At 54.2% G+C, this 14,463-nt stretch overlaps 1 protein-coding gene across 8 annotated transcripts in view; it reads left to right on the top strand.

The window, feature by feature from the left end:
• The window catches only part of NFIC (nuclear factor I C), an 83,312-nt gene that overhangs the window by 28,971 nt on the left and 39,878 nt on the right, over positions 1-14,463 (top strand). The gene's annotated exons all lie outside the window — the stretch shown is intronic.

The following is a 14,463-nucleotide window of genomic DNA, read 5'->3' as shown; positions in this document are numbered from 1 at the left end:
GGCTGCATTGTTCCCGTTTTTATTCCCCATCTCGCCAGGTGAGCTTGGGCTGGCATCTGCCCCGCCCTGCACCTCAGTTTCCTCATCTGTGAAATGGGAATGATCATCTGTAACTGCTCGGTGGGTTCCAGGAGCACTGGTACACAGTAGGTGCCTATTCAGTGATCAGCAGCAATAGTGCAGGAGGCTTGGGAGTGAGGCAGCCCCCCGGCATGGGAGGCAGGCATGTGGAGACCCACGATACTCATCGAGATGGGCCACTGGGCAACTAACTGAGTCCCCGTGACTGAGCCCCTGTTTTGTCCCTGCAAAATGGGACCACCGCCACAGAACCCCTGTGACACCTGGTCAAAGGCCAGCACAGAAAGGCATGTAGGCTGCTATCACACTGTCCCAGCCCCGTGTGACACCTGGGGAAACTGAGATCCAGAGAGAATGGGGGTGCTTAGCCTACAGTCACACAGCCAGTCGGGCAAGGAGATGCCCCTGGAACAGATGGCCTGGCTTCAAGCCATTCAGAAGGCCTCAGTTTCCAAATCCGTGAAATAGGCACACTGTGGGGGTCAGTAGGAATTACTGGACACCCAGGAAGAGGTTGCAAGGATTTATCTGGCTAGTCTAGACACCTTCTTCCTGGGGTACTGGCATGACCTATGGGGGGGGTCTTTATAGGGGGGTAACTCCCCCTAACCCAGTTCCCCTTAGGTGCTGGCTGAGGAGGAGATTCCTGGAGGCTCCTGGGTTAGCTGGGGCCCTTCTGGCCAAGGAGGGGGCAGTAGGAGCCAAGGCCCCTCTGCCTGGAAACTGCAGCCCTGTCTGGTTGGAGCAGGCCTGTCCTCCTCTGCCCTGTAGAAGGGCTGGAGCTGGACAGTCTGGCCCACCCCAGACAGACAGGGCTGTCTGTCTTTGCTGCATACCTACCATGTGCCTGCCTAGCCTCTGCCAGACCCAGACACGTTCAGTGAGGCAGCAGCTGGTGCGGCCAAGTCTCTCTGGTCGAGTCCCAGCTTCGTGCACTTGGCCCAATTGCCTAACCTCCCTGAGGCCTCCTCTGCCCCTCTGTAAATCTGTATATAGCTCCTGGCAATATAAGCACTCAATAAATGGAAGTTATGATTATTATTATAATTTTCATACACTGTTCTCTCTCCCTACAAGCCCCTTCTGTGCCTGGCAAACTCCTACTCAGACATCAAGGCCCCGGCTCCAATGTCCCCTCCTCCAGGAAGTCCTCCTGGGCCCCCAGGCCAGGTTTCTGTTATTTTCTTGGGTTCCTCCTGCCCAGAGGTCCTGCCCTCTGATATCCAGGACCTGGAGCAGTTGGGTGGGCTTCCCAAAAGAGGATTTCTGCTGATCCTCAAAGAATGAAGGGGGCCCGAGATAGGCAATGCTTAGGTGATATTCTATACCCCGCCCTCTGCCTGTTGTAGAAATCCCTTGTATCACCACTGGTTGGAGTCCACGCCCTTAAACCTAGTCTTTCCCTCTGAATATCCCCCAGTTTTCCCAACATTCCTCAGATCCCTTTGTCTGACAAGCATTTATTTTGCACCTGTTGTATGCCAGGCCCTATCAGGATCATCCCAGTTATTCATGCAACAGGCATGTATCGGGTGCTGTGTGCCAGGCTCTGCTGGAATAATCGCACTCACTTGTCTGCAAACATCTGTCGACTGCCAGCTATGTGTAAGCATTGCTTGAGCACCGACTGCATGCCAGGCTCTGGGAAGAGAGGAAGCCCAGGGGAGGAAAAAAGTCTCCCACTAACCCTCCCTCCAGGCTTGGGCCCTCTAGTCTCCACCCTCCTCCTGCATTCCAGGCAGCGGGTTAAAAATGTGGGCGCTGGAACCAGAGTAACCGAGTGCCCATCCGCTTGTCCACTCACTGGCGTGAGACCTGGGGCGAGCCCCTTCCCATCTCTGACCCCCTCTGTAAAACGGAGCGCCCAGCAATCTGCTTGCAGCTCAAAACCTACTTTCTGCAGAGAAGGAAACTGAGGTACTAAGCAGGCAGGCTCCCCAGAAACCCCTCCGGGCAACACTGGGAGGGAACCCATCTTAGCCCAGAGAGGGGCAGGGCTGGCCCGAGGGCACATAGCTCCGGTTGGGACCCTGCCCTGCTCTGGAGCCCTCCCCTTGGTGCCCGCCTCCCTGGCCTGGCTGCCAGCCTCCGGCCTTCCCCCCACCCCACCCCCGACTCCCGCGGGGCTGCCGCGTTGGTGACGCAGCCGGAGAAACTTCAGAAGGAAGGGAAGCTGGGAGGGGCCGGGCTCCTCGGCAGACCCTGGCTGGCCGGCCGGGTGCCCCCACCCCGTCCCTGGCAGGGGGGATGCTGCGGGCTTCCGCCGCCTCCATCCACCGCGTGGCCGCAGACGGCTTCCGGGGCCGCGTCCCCTCTTGTGGCCACACGTGAGCGCTTAGCCCGTGGCCACATGTGGCTCCCCGGCTCCCAGCCCCCAACCCGCCCCCCCCCCCCCGCCCCCCGGCCCGGGCTGCCAGGGAGGCAGGCCGAGGCCTTGGCTTGGCTGCTGGCAAAGCCAAGAATCTGCTCCAAATGTAAACAGCGAGTTATTTTAAGTCTGCCCCCCTCCCCGGGTGGCGCTGACACATTTGACATTGGAGGGGACCGGGAGGGGGGGGGGGGGGCCGAGGTTGCGCGTGTGGGTATTTTTAACCTTGTTTTTCACATCCTTGGTGCCACCCGGAGTCTGGTTTGTGCCGAGCGGCGGCGGTGGTGGGGAGCACGGGGCTCGGGTGGCAGCGGGCGGGCGCCTCCCCCCGCCTGGCACGGCAGCCGCCCTCCTGGCACAAGTGCCTTTAACCCGCGCAGGCCGCCCCAGCCCACCCCCCCAACCATGGCCGCCCCCCCCACCCCACCCCGGGAGGGGAGCCTGGGCTCCAGGCCCCGCCAGCCCGCTCCTCCCGCGCCTACAAAATGGCCGCCAAGGCCAGAGAAGCATCTGGAAGCCGGGAGGGAGCATTGAGAAAATGGCCGCCAGAGCGCTGATGTCATCGGTGGCGTGGCCGCCAAGAGCGGCCGGGGTGGGACGAGTCCCGGCCTGCAGGCCTCAGAGTGGGCCCCGCGGCCTATGGGGGCCTCCCCGCTGGCTTTTCGGCCCGGACGCCCCCAAACCACCTGTGCCAAAGCCCCCCTGGAGCCCGCGGACGCCCCGAGTTCAGCCCAAGGCCGCGCGCTCACCGCCCGGGCCTGCGCTGGGGCCGGCGGGGGGCGGTGGACGGCCGCTGCCCTGACCCAATGGCCCGAGGTGTCCACCAGTGCCCGGCAGGGCCCGCAGCCAGGCCGCGGAGCAGGCGGGGGCGAGAGCCAGGCCGGGTGGGAAGAAAAAAGAAACTTTTCTTTGAAAGTGATTCCGAAGCAGGTTGGCTGGGGCCCAGGCGGCCGGCGGCAGGGCAGAGGGAGATGGAAAGTGTGGTCCAGACTCGAGGAACGCGACGGGTCAGGAAGGACAAGGCGGGGGAGGCCCGGGCGGGGGCCGGCGTCCGGGAGGTCACCCCGGCCGTGGCCTTCTGCCTCTCGGCCCTGAAGCCTTATCCAGATTTCCCCCGGGGGCGGATGAAGGTCGTGAACGTCTAGCATCTTGCTTTTTTCCCTTGGATTTGTCCAAACAGCCCCTGGAAGAGTATCGCCTGGGGGTTTTAGATCGTGTGTACCAGGATATGGAGGCTCAGAGAAGGAACGTACTTTTGCTGAGGTCACACAGCATTGGTGAGACTGACATCCAGTTCTCGTGATTGCTGGCCTTGGGAGCCTGCGGTCTTGAGCCTGCAGGGGCAGGATGGGGCGTCTCCAGGGAGAGTCAGGGTTTGTACTGGAATTGCTTGAAGCCCAGGGCAATTTCCGTCCTGGTCCTCCTGCTACACTACCAGGGAAGTCCAAGTTCAGTCTAGCCCGAAGCCTTCGTGCTGTGACTCAACTCCTGGCCCTCCTCAAGATGACCGGGAGGAAGCCTTGACGATGAACCTCATGCGGCAGAACTTTGTGTCTGTTTTGTTCGTTGCTGTGTCCCTGGATCCTAGGACGGGGCCTGGTACACAGTTCGTGCTCAATACATGTGTTAAGTGAAAGAATCATCGTTTCCCCTTATGCTTGGGTTTGCACAGACAGTCATATGGGATGGGGGTAGAGACTCAGGACACAAAACAGGTTGTAACATAGCTGGACATACACGGGAATCCCTTGTCACACTTCTTAGAAGGGATACGAGGACATGAAACCCAGATTTCCAGAGCGTCAAGCCCAGGTCCTGTGGACACATAATCCCCCCCCCCCACTTGGTCTCTTGGGCAAGAGAGGGAGCTAGACCAGGCAGGCATTTGCAGGAAAGGCATTCCAGGCAGGGAACAGCATGTGCAAAGGCCCTGGGGTAGGACTCTGCCTGGCATGTTGGAGGAACAGTGAGGAGGCCCGTGTGGCTGGAACAGAGTGAGTCAGTGGGAGAGAGGGAGGAGGGGAGGGCAGGGAGGGGATGGGGCAGGTCGTGCAGGGCCTTGGGGAGGACTTGCGACCTTCATACGTTTAAAGACCCAGACTCAGTCCAGTGTGATGAGAGCTAGGACAAGGTTTGCACAAGGGGCCGGGGGAGGGTGTTCCAGAGAAGGAGACGTTAGAACCGGGCTTGGAGAGATGGTTGGAGTTTGCCTGAGAGCGAGAGGGGCAGGGAAGGTTCATGGCAAGAGCGAGAAGGATGAAGGCCAGGGTCGCGTGTACGGTATGGCCTTCCAGGACAGAGAAAGTTGAACCTCAGCCGGCGATGTTTAAAAATGGCTGGTGACACTGGGGAGCTGGGAATTCCAGGGCCTGGCTTTGGGTCTCTCTCTAGCTGGCTGGCGTTGGGAGGCGGACGTGGCAGCAAGGCAGAGCCAGCTACATTTGGAAGCCCGCTGAGGTTGGAAGAGAAATCCTGCGGGCGAGCTCACCGTGGCAGCCGAGGCGGGCCCAGCGGACGCACCGCTGGGCCCCAGTGGGAACCCTAGGCTCTCCCGTATCCTACCAGGTTTAAACAAGTGCGATTATGGTATCAGCAAGTCCTGTCCTTTGTAAATCCCAAAGATAAATTAAATATGACCCCTCTGTACCCCCCAGGCCATCACCCTGGGCCAGGCTATTATGCCCACCGGGATGTTTGCCCACCCCTCCCTGTGGACTTCCAGCCTCTGAGAGTCCAGAATTCACTCAGCAGCCAGACTTTTTTAATGTGTGTGTGTGTGTGTGTGTGCACGCGCGTGCACACTTTATTATGGTAAAATATATATAATATAAAATTCACCATCTTAACCATTTGTAAGCGCACAGCTCGGTGGCATTAAGTACATTCACACTGTCATGCAACCATCCCCACCGTCCATCCCTAGAACTTTCTCATCGTCCCAAACTGAAACTCTGTCCCCATTAAACACTCCCCAGGCCCTGGCCCCCACCATCTACTTCCTGTCTCTATGGATTTGAGTCCTCTAGGGACCTCCTGTGAGTGGAATCAGTCAGTATTTGTCCTTCTGCGTCTGGTTTATCTCACTGAGCATCATGTCCTCAAGGTTCATCAATGCTGTAGCGAGTGTCAGAATTTCCTGCCTTTTTAAGGCTGAGTAATATTCCACTATAGGGATGGACCACACTTTGTGTATCCGTCACCTGTTGTTGGATATTTGGGGTGTTTCCGCCTTATGGCTACTATGAATCATGCTGCTGTGAACATGGTGGGCAAGTATCTGTTTTCAATTCTTTTGGGCATATACGTAGGCGTGGGTCACGTTGGTGATTCTATGTTTATTGGAGGGACCGCCAAGCCATTTTCCGCTATGGCTGCACCATTTTACATTCCCGTCAGCCGTGCACGAAGGTTCCAATTTCTCCACACCCTCATCACCAGAGACGTTTTAAAATGTAACATAGATCATCGCCCTTGAGACTAAAACCCAAGCTTCCCACGCGGCCCGCGGGGCCCCGAGTGGTCTCATGTCTCCCCGCTGTGTGTACGTGCTGGGGCCACGTGCTCTCTCTGTTCCCCAAACATCCCATGTTTGTTCCTGCCCCGGGGCCTTTGCACTTGCTGTGCCATCTGCCCTCAGCTCTCCCCGTGGCTGGCTCCGTCCCATCCCTAGGCCCTTAGAGAGGTTTCTCCTGACTTTTCCGTCAAAAGTCACCTCCCCCACCCCCAGCCACTGTCTGTCCTCTCACCCAGTTTCATTGCCTCGGTGGAACTTAGAACCACTGAAATTATCTCGGGCTCCTTCTGTCGGCTCGTTTCCTGTCTGTCTCCCCCGCCTTGGCTCCCTGCCATTTCCCCAGTGCCTGGCAAGTGGTAGGTGGTCGGTAAACATCTGGGACATGAATGCCGGGGCGGTGCCTGGATCTCCCAGTTAGGAACTGCGGGAGCCTCAGCAACCAGGATGGAGGGAGTTGTCTGGTGCAAAGGGGGCGGGTGCTCTGGGCCGGGAAGGGCTGGACCGGAGGCCACGGCGGCGCCTTTGTCATGGGCTGGGACAGACCAAATTTGGGCTCGTGGCCACGGACAGGAAAGAACAGTTTGTACACTCCGTCAGTGGGATCCAGTTTACATTTCTATTGTCGGTATGGTCATGTGTTTGTTTGAGGGAAAGGCCACAGGCGGTGGTGACGTTCAGGCTGCCTGTGAACACCCGGCGGACCCGGGAAGTCGAGAATACTGGTCCCAGGCCAAACCGGGGTGTCACTTGAAACACAGCCGCTGTCCGGGGCCAGTCTCACTTATACGAGCATGAGTGTGGTTAGCTCTGCTTCATGCATCGTGCTGGAGAGCCTTGTGTGTGTATCGGAAAAAAAGACCTTTCAGGAAGGTCCTGGCGTGAGGGGAGAATGTGAGGCACATAGATACAGAAGGAACCGTGTTGTGGGCAGAGGGAACCACATGTGCAAAGGTCCTGGGGCAGGACCAGGCATGGTGTTTTGGAGGAACAGCGAGGAGGCCCATGTGGCTGGAGCGGAGTGAGCGAGGGGGAGAGAGGGAGGAGGGGAGGGCAGGGAGGGGACGGGGCAGGCCGTGTAGGTCCCTGTGGGCCACGGGGAGGACTTGGGCTTTTACCCCCAGGGAAGTGGGAGCCCTGGAGGGCTGTGGGCAGAGGGGGGACAAAGGTCGTTTAACTTCTGAGTTTGGAAAAATGCTGTCACCCAAACAGTATTTATCCCTTTGTGATTGGCCCCTCCCCTCCCGGGGCTCCTCTGATTTCAACCTCACACCCGTATAAAGTAAGGCAGCAATGGAGAAAGCCCACTTTACAGACATGGAAGCAACCTAAATGCCCATCAATGGAGGAATGGATAAAGAAGATGTGGTACATATATACAATGGAATATCACTCAGCCATAAAAAAAGAATGAAATGATGCCATTTGTAGCAACATGGATGGAGATTATCGTACTAAGTGAAGGGAGCCAGACAAAGACTAATATCACACGCTATCACTCACATGTGGAATCTAATTTTAAACATGATATCAATGAACTTATTTACAAAACAGAAACAGACTCAAAGATCTCAAGAACGAACTTACGGCTACCGAAGGGGAAATGTGGTGGGGAGGGATAAATCAGGAGGTTGGGATTAACATACACATACAACTATGTATAAAAGACTCAGAGGGGAGAGAGGCCCGACTAGTCCCAGGTCACACCCCGGGTTGTGCCAGGGCTGGGGCTTCAGCCCAGGTTTCAGGGTATGACTCCAGCTTCTAAAAGATGCCCCAAGGTCATACGAGTTTGGAACCTGGAGCCTCTTCCTCATGACCCCAATGCATTTGAAAGACTTTGAAGAGTCCAACAGCTGCCCTGAGAAACCCGCAGCGATGCTCCTGCTTTTTGACCGTGAACCCCATGCTCGGGTGGAGTCGGCAGACACCCCCAAGGCACACCCATAGAAAATCCCCTGCCCGGCAGCGGAGAGCATGCATTTTGGTTCCGTGGTCCTGCTCTGGCCTGTTCGTGTTTTCCTCGTGCGGTCAGGAATGCATTCTGGGCAGCACAAAGCACCAAGTCGAACGCCTGATCTAAGCAGGGCTGCAGAAAGCCACGTATTCAGGGATGGGCCGTGGGGGATCTGGGGGACAGCGACCAGGTCAGGAAAGAACTCATTAACAGGCAAACGTTTTAAAGCCCGTGATCGACATGATATAAAATTCAATAAGACATTCAAGAATATTCCCCCCCCTTTTTAAAAATAAATCTTATTGGAGTATAGTTGATTTACAGTGTTGCATTAGTTTCAGGTGTACAGCAAAGTGATTCAGTTATACATATACATATATTCATTCTTTTTCAGATTCTTTACCCATATATAGGTTATTACAGAATATTGAGTACAGTTCCCTGTGCTATACAGTAGGTCCTTGTTGGTTATCTATTTTATACATAGTAGTATGTGTATGTTAATCCCAACCTCCTGATTTATCCCTCCCCACCACATTTCCCCTTTGGTAGCCATAAGTTCGTCCTTGAGATCTTTGAGTCTGTTTCTGTTTTGTAAATAAGTTCATTTATATCATTTTTTAAATTAGATTCCACATGTGAGTGATAGCGTATATTTGTCTTTGGCTCACTTCACTTAGTATGATAATCTCCATCCATGTTGCTGCAAATGGCATCATTTCATTCTTTTTTTACGGCTGAGTGATATTCCATTGTATATATGTACCACATCTTCTTTATCCATTCCTCCACTGATGGGCATTTAGGTTGCTTCCATGTCCTGGCTACTGAATAGTGTTGCAGTGAACACTGGGGTGCATGTATCTTTTCGAATTATGGTTTTCTTGGATATACTTTTGAGAGGAGCAGATAAAGCCTGGTCGGCCCATCAGCTTTCCTTGCTGTGTGGCCTTGGGTAACTCACTTACCCTCTCTGGGTAACCCATGGTTGTCAGCCTCGATCAAGGATTGCTGGAGGGTGTTAGACAAAACTGTTCAATACGTAGCCTGACATCTGGTGTTCTGTAAGCCGTCTGTGCTTAGCAGTTACCATTATTATTGTTGTTATTGTTATTATTATTATCGTCATCATCATCCCATATCTTCTCACTCTACACCTCAGCTCCCACCTCAGTGAGGTGGAGGTGCTCTGAAATTTCCCTGGCCTGTGCGTCAGGGTCTGGGGCCTCTGCTCCCATGGACAGTAGGATCTGGGGGCTCTGCTTCCATGGGGTGCTTTTCAGCCTAAGTGGAACAGAGATATGCAAACAATTTATCTGCCCCCAGCTGTCCCCAGCACCACAATTAGTGACAGAAGGGACCTTTGGCAAAAGCAGAGCAGCAGGGGACCCCCAGCTGGGGCCTTTATCTGACTGGTCAGACAACAGCGTCCAAACACAGTGGGTCACTCCAAACCACCGATAAGAAAGGAGTCCTGGAGTTGGGGCAGGACCAACTGAGCCCCCTCCAAGGGCCCACTGGACACCTCCTAGTCAAAAGCACAGGACCCGACTGTGAGGCCTTGGGGTGTCTGGGGGTTGATCCCAGGCCCATCGGTGCCACCTGGTGCTGCCTGAGTTTGCATATGTCGCCTGCCTCTCTCTGTGCCTCAGTTTCCCCATCTGGAAAATGGGGATGATAATCGCATATCCCTCTTGGGGGAGTTTCGAAGATTAGATGAGTCAGTGGAGGGGAAACTTGTGGCTCAACATAGTCAAAGGAGTGACTCACCACGTATTAACTATTGGAATGTACCAGTTCACACGGTGTGACCTTGACGACCCTCCCAGGAGCTCCAGTCACAGCCGCTCACTCACCAGGGGCTGCCAGTCACATCTCTGGGTTGGATGGCCTCCCTTGCACCTGGCACAGCCTGGAATTGTACTCCTGGCTTATTTGCTTACTTCTTCATTGCCTGTCACTCCACCATTAGGATGTCAGTGCCGCGAAGGCAGGGAGTTGTGTCCATCTTGGTTGCTGCCGTGTGTTAGACACATGGCACCCTGGAGGTGCTCAGCAGTCAGTTTGCCAAGTGATCAAAGGAGAGAAGTGAACGGTAGTGCAGTTCAGCTCTAATTTATGGATGAGGAAATGGAGGCTCAGAGATGTCAAAAGTACTTGCACAAGGACACACAGCAGAGGTTGGCAGACTTTCAGGGAAGTGAATGCCTTAGACCTGGTAGGTCACCTGCAGTTTCTGTTGCATACTCTTCTTTCTCTTTTGACAGCCCTTTAAAATTGTACAAGACCCTTTTCTTTCATTATTGCCTCCCCCTAAGGAGCCCTTTTAGACAGTTTTTTTCCCTAATCACTTCACCTCATGAAATTTTAATAGCACAGGTATATTATATATCTATTTATATACTGTATCTATATCTATTTATCTATGTTTTATAAATAAAAAGAGCAAAAATGTTTAGCCCCCTCCATCGCCCCAAGAACCAATTTTTGCCCCTACTGAGAACGGATGGATCTGGAACAGAGTCCCTCCGCCTCGGCACTGCTGACACTGGGGGGGCCGGATGACTCTGTGGGGCTATCCCAGACCAGCCTCCCTGTCCCCGCCCCCTCAAGGCCAGGAGCCCCCCAGTCGTGACAAACACAGATACCCCCAGACATCGCCTTGGGGTGCAGGATCACCCCAGTTAGGAACCTCTGCGCTAGGCGGACGGTTTCTTTGAATTGACATCAGCTTTGGGACATAGACTCCCTGAGCCGGTCCTCAGTTCACCAACCTCATCCGTTGGGTACATTTAATCAGATGGCGCTATGGAGCTCCTAACACAGTAAAAACTCAGCAAATGAAAGCTGCCCGTTTGGGGCCTGGGGCATCTTGGGGCATTGGACATTAGCTGGCCTTTAGCATTATACGCTCTGGGTCCATCTGTTCAGACCGAAGGGAGGCCCATTTTAGGACCGGGCCTCTAGATGGGAGGGGGAGGGATTATCGGTGTCTTCTTTGGTTTTTTCCCCTGATTCTTCACGGAAAAGTCCAGGGCAGCTCAGCCCGATAGAACTTTGTGTGGTGGTGGTGGGCGTATTCGGTGCCGTCCAGTTCGGTCGCCACCAGCCACGTGTGCCTGTCGAGTATTGAAAGGTGACCGGTGCGGCCGAAGTCCTGAAACTTTCATTTCAATTGAGCCAATTTAAATTTCAAGTTGCATGTGACTCGGGGCTCCCGTACTGGACAGCTCCAGAAGACAGGGTTTCCAGGAGCCAAATGACAGGCAGGGGGTCAGCAGGTGGGTGAGAAATAGTTCACGGTTTTAGAGATGATTAAAGATAAGATGGCAGGGACTTCCCTGGCGGTCCAGCATTAAGACTCTGTGCTCCCACTGCAGGGGGTGGGGTTCAGTCCCTGGTCAGGGAACTAAGATCCCACATGGCCTGCGGCATGGCCAGTAAGATGACACAATAAAAAGGAAGGAGATTCTGACACCTGCTACAACGTGGATGAACCTCGAGGACACGATGCTCAGTGAGAGAGGCCAGACACAGAAGGACACACAGTGTGTGATTCCACTCACAGGGGGTCCCCAGAGGAGTCACATCCACAGAGATAGGAAGTAGATGATGGGGGCCAGGGGCTGGGGGAGGGGTGGGGAGTCAGCGTTTCATGGGGACAGAGTTTCAGTTTGGGAAGATGAGAAAGTTCTGGAGATGATGGTGGGGATGGTCACAAGATACTATGAATGTACTCAACGCCACTAAACTGTACACTTAGAAATGGTTAAATGGTAAAGTTTATGTTGTGTATATTTCAACACAATCTAAAAATCAAATTAAAACAATTTTTAATGAGATGGTCTATAATGACAGCATCATATTATTTAGAAACTACACTTATTTAAATTTAAAAAGAACTACCAGGAGTATAGGAGAAAAAAGAGAGCTTCTTCAGCCCAATAAAGGGATCTGCAGAAACCACAGCTAACCTTATTCTTAGTGGTGAGAGACCGAATGGGTTCCCCCTAAGATCAGAAGCAGGATGAGGACACCTGCTCTCACCACTTCCAGTCGACAGGGTTCTGGAAGTCCTAGTCAGTGCAAAAAACCAAGAAACAGAAATCAGAGGCATACAGATTAGGAAGAAAGAAATACAACTTGCCCTATTTGCAAGCGACATGATGGTTTTCACAGAAAATCCCAAAGAATCTACCAGAAAAAGAAAAAGACTCTTAGAACTAATATGTGAGTTCAGCAAGGTTGCAGAATACAAGATTAACACCCCCAAACCAATCGCATTTGTAAATGCTAGCAATGATCAATTAGAAACCAAAATTAAAAACACACTCTCATTTACGATTGCTGCCCAGACCTACCATGTATTGAATGTCAGCTTGGCACCAACCCTTTTACACGTGTTATTTACTGACTTGGAGACCCAACAGACCCTGGGCAGTGAGTTTTATTATAGTCCCATTTTACAGATGAGGAAACTGAGTCTCAAACAGGTGATATGGCTGGGCTGAGGTCAAGAGCAGTGAATAAGGGCTCCAGACTAGAGCCAGCCATAGCCTAGGGCCATGGCTTTCAAGGTACAAAGTAATAGCACCCAAGACAGAAACAGCAAGGAGATAGCAATAATAGTAATAAAACCCTCCTTCCAGTTGGTGAAGTGCTTACTACATGTCAGCCACTGTTTGAGGCCCTTGATTGCATTCATTATCACCTTTTCCCTCCCGAACAGCCTCTGAGGGAGATTCTGTCATTGTGCCCATTTCACAGATGCGGGGAGTGAGGCACAGAGAGATGAGGGGTGGCGTCTGAGGCCCACAGCCTGGGCTGCCTGGTTCCAAAGCATAAGCACACAGGCGGCGCTCAAGAAACATCCCCCTTCTCGGGTAGGCCCCTGAGTGCCAGCCGGGCACTGTTGCCAGCTGAGTGCGTGTGGGTGCTGGTTCCGGAAGAGGGTCTGTGCCCAAGGCCTGGAGCCCGACAGTTGGCTGCCCGGGCTGGGCCCTTCCCAACCCAGTGGCCACCCGTGCCCAGCCATGCGGCCATCCAAGCAGGACGGGCCGGCTCCAAGGGGCCGCTGGCTGCCCGAGCCCGGGAGTGGCCACAGGGCGCGGGGCCGAGCCGGGCACAGCCCTCTCACCACTGCCCAGCCTGCCCAGCCTAGTCGGCCACGCAGGGGCTGCTCAGCCCAGCCAAGGAGGGCTGCCTGCATCCGCTCCTATCGTGGATGGGGAAACTGAGGCAGATGGGGCCGCTCCTGTGCTGTTTACAGCATCTCTGGGTCTTGCCCGCAAGTAGGTGCTCAGCGCACAGCGTGTGCAAAGGCAAAAGCGCGATGCCAGGCAGACGGCGAGGGCCCAGTGACTGTTGTGCGAAGTGTCATCATTATTATTATCCCCAAAGCAACCCTGGGTGCACTGAGGCCCCAGCAGGGGAAGTGACCCCCGCCCCCGGGACCACGTGTCCTTGGAGGTTCCCAGAGCTGGGATGGGAACGCGCGCGTCTCATCGCAGAATCCAGGCAGCTCACGCAAGCGCCTGCTGGATGTCGGGATGTAAGCACTAGCTACCGAATTAAAACAACAAGGGGCAGGGGAATTCCCTGGCGGTCCAGGAGTTAAGACTCTGCCCTTCCACCGCAGCGGACACAGGTTCGATCCCTGATCAGTGAACTAAGATCCCGCAAGCGGTGCAGACAAAAAATAAAATAAAATGATACACTACTGTGTAAAAAAACAACAGTAAGGGGTGTGGGGCGGGGCACTTTTTCGTCATTCTAACCCTCCCTTTTCCTTGTGTACAAAATGGGTACACTAACAATGCCAGATTTGTGGCTCTCTTCATGATTTAAGGGAAAGTATGAAATGAGAACAAGAAAAAACATCTGTGGTCATGTTAGGGACTTAAAAATAACAGTAATAATAATAACGGGGTGGATGTCACCATGGATCTAGAGCTCAGTATGCCCTAAGCGCTTCATATGTATCAGCTCCTTGCCACCTCCTGGCAACCCAGCCAGGCCTGTGAGATGCTTTCGCACATTTGAAGAGAAAACTCTGAGGCTCAGGGAGGTTAAGCGATTTGCCTAAGGTCACACAGCAATTAGCTCTGGGCCTTGGAGTGTGGCAGGTGGGAGCGGCCTGATTCTCTTTCTCTGGCATTTGATGGTGATTCCCGCCACCTTTGTCCTTGACCTGAGAGACAAATGGGGGAGGGGGGCTAGGGGTCCTGTCTGGCTGGGCTTGTCCATTTCCTCTCCCCCGCAGTCTGGGGTGGAGGGTGTGAGGGCTGCAGAGGGGCCTGGCTCTACTCGCCCTCCATCTAGGCCTCCGGAGCCAATAACGCTGAGCTCAGCGTCTGTCTGCTTCACCCGGCTGCCAAGGAGCCTGATTATTTTTAGATAAGATGGAGGGGCGGGCGCCGGGGTGGGAGGGAGCCCCCAAGCCCGGCGGGTGGGGCCGGAAATGTCACAGCTGCAGAAATATGCCCCTCGGCCCCCTCTCCGGGGATCCTGAGTGGCAACCCAAGACCACAGGCTGGGCCCCCAGGA

Source organism: Orcinus orca, chromosome 3 (assembly GCF_937001465.1).
Source record: "Orcinus orca chromosome 3, mOrcOrc1.1, whole genome shotgun sequence".
Classification (NCBI taxonomy): Eukaryota; Metazoa; Chordata; class Mammalia; order Artiodactyla; family Delphinidae; genus Orcinus; species Orcinus orca.
The sequence above is the reverse complement of the archived record's forward strand: the minus strand, read 5'-3'. Positions and strand labels throughout refer to the sequence as shown.